The 4,001-nt window shown below is 42.2% G+C and overlaps 1 long non-coding RNA gene across 1 annotated transcript in view; it reads right to left on the reverse strand.

Moving 5' to 3' along the window:
* Nucleotides 1–375: 375 nt before the first annotated feature.
* Nucleotides 376–4,001, reverse strand: part of LOC108796741 — a 25,820-nt gene continuing 22,194 nt past the window's right edge. The window contains exon 3 of the long non-coding RNA XR_001941828.1: nucleotides 376–540. This is a non-coding gene — a long non-coding RNA (uncharacterized LOC108796741). The remainder of the gene's footprint in view (nucleotides 541–4,001) is intronic.

Here is a 4,001-nt window from a genome sequence, read left to right on the forward strand (position 1 = left end):
AAGCTTTTGTTAAACCCTTTCTGAATAGATTAAAGTGGATCTTTCAGTAATTTCACCAGTCTGCATGAAGAAATTCTGGACATATCACAATATACAGCAACAGTATATTGTTTTTTTTAAAACAAGCTTCCATCTTCTGTTATCTACTAGCCTTCCATGAGCTCCAGTCCAGTGACTTTGCCTAGGCTGAGATGATGTCATCAGTTTGCTGCAGGCAGGAGGAAGCATTTCCTCTGTATCCTCTCAACCAGTGATCAGTGTGCAACATTTAAAATTTGTAGGAAGTCACAAGGTGAGAAGCTGCAGCCAATCTGTGATCTGTGTCAGACATTTGAGAACACATCAAGAACTCCATAGGCCGCAGGTTCAGACATGTGGTGTATGTGCTTGGCTGAGGAGCCAATGGGGCGAAGCTACCATCTGTGGGATTATGACTGAACGCCTCTGAGTCAGAATCCCCCCTAAAGGCGACGATACCGCAGTGCCGCAGAGCCCAGGTCGGCCTGGGATAGCCGGCCCCCTCACCCCCGAGGGCGGGGGCTGGTGCGTAGCGCCGCTCGTCTCTGGACCGTAGCGCGGACGGAGTGCATCGCATGTTCGTTGAGAACCCAGTGCTAAGTCATTCGTAGACGACCTGATTCTGGGTCAGGGTTCCGTATGTAGCAGAGCAGCTACCTCGCTGTGATCTATTGAAAGTCATCCCTTGAGCCAAGCTTTTGTCTCCCGAAAGGAAGGGGGTTGATGGTATATCCTTTTGTCATCTCTGAGACATCATCTCATTCCAGGAAGTAGTTGGTGACCTTGGAAGATTCATAAATTCACGACTCACCATTCTCTTTTATTATATACTGTACATGGATCATTCTTGACATAAAGATCATTTTTTTAAAAAGTATAGAAATAACCAAAAGATGGATCTGTGAAAAGAAAAGGGTCCCAGATCAAATCTCAGGGATCTCAAGTCTCCCTGATGTTCAGGGAGTCTCCCTCTTTCGGACAGCAGCTCCCTGATGTCCGCGAGAGAGGCATTTTCTCCCTGAAAGGTTTACTCTGACTTAACCTTTCCGGTAAGATATCAGTGGGTAAAGTTTCAGAGTGAGGCTTGCCTCCTGGAGGAAGGTCATGTGATCTCTAGAGTAGCCTCAGAGTGAGGCTTGCCTCCTGGAGGAAGGTCATGTGATCTCTAGAGTAACCTCAGGAGGCGGCTTGGCTCTCAGAAGGAAGAAGCTACTTGCTGCACAGAGAAGGAAGAAGCTACTGCTGCAGGGTTGAGAGAGTGCTGTTAACCCTTTGTGGATAATGTAGAATCAATTATATGTCCTGGTTGTCTAGTTATAGAGAACATTTATTTCATTTGCTGCCCATAGCAACTAGTTAACTGTGTATCAGGCACTTTACTCCTCAGTGTTTTTTTAAAAAGGTCTTGGGCTGTCTAATAAATTGTGACCTTTACACTGACAGATACTTGAATATCAATTCACAAATCTGATGTATATATAAATAAATATATAATATTATTGTATTATTGGTATATGGATTTTATTTTACTCTGTAAAATAGGTGACGAGGGAGCATGAAGCCAGCTTTCTGGCCAATCAGAAAGCCAGTGGGGCGTGTAATGACCCACAAGTGACGAGGGAGCATGGAGCTGGCTTCCCGGCCAATCAGGAAGGCGGGCAGCGTGTAATGACTCGATACCGGAAGCCCAAGTATCGGGCCAGGCATCAGATCTTTTGGGCAAGTACGAGTACTCGGCCCAAATACACGGCATCGGCACCGATACCAATACTAGTATCTGTATCGGTGCATCCCTAATTTGTATACACATGAATTTATTCCCAGAACATCCTCTGCAACTGGAAGGAACAAGGTTAGATCTCCTGCTATGGAAAGGGTTTTTTTTGCATTGAGAGCAATGAGAATATGGAATAATTCATCATAGGACAAGGTGCATGCAGATGTGGTAAATTGTTTCAAAGAAAGCACAAATGTATAGGGGAACGTACATGTCTAAGAAATACAATATATGGGCAAATGTATGTGGACATTGACGGGTACTGTTAATGCTACAGCATACAAAGACATTTGAGACAATTGGGCACTTTCAACCTTGTGGTAATAGTTTGGGGAATGCCCTTTTCTCTTCCAGCATGACCGTACCCCACATGGTTTGACCAGTTTAATGTGGAGGAACTTCAGTGGCCTGCACAGGATCCTGACCTCAACCCTATTAGCGTGAATTGGAACACCAATTGGGTGTTCACATGTGCAGTACCATGGCCACTGTGCAGTACCATGGCCACTGCAATACAAATAGAGGCCAAGATGGCGCCTTCCTTGGCTGTAAGGGATAGGCGGTTGTCATTCCGCTTTAATTCAGGACTTACCACACAACCAAACCTAAATGGATCCCATTTTTTACTTTCTACTGGATCAGCTAGGGTTTTTGAGGACACGCCCGCCAACCCGCCTGATTCCGCAAAATGGCAGCTCTGACCAAAATGTCAACAAAGGGTTGTGACAACAAGGGACTTGTTCTGCCCATTTGTTAACGTTCGGGAGCAGGGCTGTCAATTATAGAAAATTAGTTTGTAATTATCTAACGCATCTGAAATTAATAAAGACTTTCGGATCCGAATCCCGAAAAACAAAATAACCACAAGTCCGAAAGGAAACGAAAAAAAATGTTTTATGTATACTTCCAATGTTCAATGTTCAAATGCTTATATGTAAAACAAAAAATAAAATGTAAAATGTATATACTTGATAAAAAACATAAAATGTTAATACCTATAAACCTTAAAAAAATGAAATAAAATTGAACCACACCCCGGGGAAGTTTCCCTTTTCTACTTAACAAACAAACCGTGTCCCAGGCTGGGTTTTAGGCCTATTTATATTTAGCTCCAGAAAAGCTGTGTATAGATTGAGCAGATGTTATTGTTTGGAAAACCCTTAAATCACATTAACAAAACCTCCATTTCAGCAGGGAGAAAGGGATTATGACCAATAAAAAGGAACAAAATTAAATAATGTGTTCAATTTATTTATCTTCCCCTGAAGCTGGCTGTATAGAGATTAGGAACCCTCTGACACGGATCACAATGAAACATTGATGCTCGGTGACATGTTTTATTATAAGGGCAAAGTAATCAGGAGGAAAATACAACAGAAACATGACAAGGGAGGAGGTGATGTCTGTGGGTCCATGGATCTGGGGGGCCTGGCTCTAACTCGGGTTCAAAACCCATAAACTCTATTCAAAATTCTTCTTTCTTCTTTTTCCGTGCAAGGTCAATGTCACTGACCAAATATAGCTCTTTCTTTCTTTATTTTTTCTTTCATTCTCTCTCTTTCTCTCTCTCTCTCTTTCTTCCTTTTTTCTTGCTTTTTTCCTCTTCCTTCCTTCCTTCTTTCCTTCCTTCCTTCCTTCTTTCCTTCCTTCATTTCTCTCGCTCTCTCTCTCTCTTTCTTCATTTCTCTCTTTCTTCCTTTTTTTTCTTGCTTTTTTCCTCTTCCTTCCTTCCTTCCTTCCTTTCGCTCTCTCTCTCCCTCTCTCTCTTTATCTCTCTCTTTCTTCCTTTCCTTTCTCTTGCTTTTTTTCTTTCTCTTTCTTTCTTTCTCTTTCTTTCTTTTTCTTTCTTTCTTTTCTTTCCTTCTATCTTTCACAGATCAATTCCCTATTGCTATCTTTAAGGTTGTGATTTGGTACAAATAGCTACAAGTGATGATTACAGAAGGGGAGACTGAGAAAATGCTTCCCTCCCTCATTCTCCCATAGTGCACCTCTCAGCCTGAGCACCGCCGCAGGCCTGCATCTCAGGGGTGCCTTTTAATTGAAAAAAAAGTTATAGCGTTACTGTATATTGTGGCATGTCGGGAATAGGCTTGAATGAAGTAGGAAAGTGTTATTTTATTGACATTTTTAAGAGTCAACACGGAAGGCAAAATGACTCAGTTCATGGTGGTTTTATGTGTTTTTTAAAGCTTTGGGTAAAAGA

Source organism: Nanorana parkeri, unplaced genomic scaffold (assembly GCF_000935625.1).
Source record: "Nanorana parkeri isolate BGI_ZX_2015 unplaced genomic scaffold, ASM93562v1 scaffold31, whole genome shotgun sequence".
Classification (NCBI taxonomy): Eukaryota; Metazoa; Chordata; class Amphibia; order Anura; family Dicroglossidae; genus Nanorana; species Nanorana parkeri.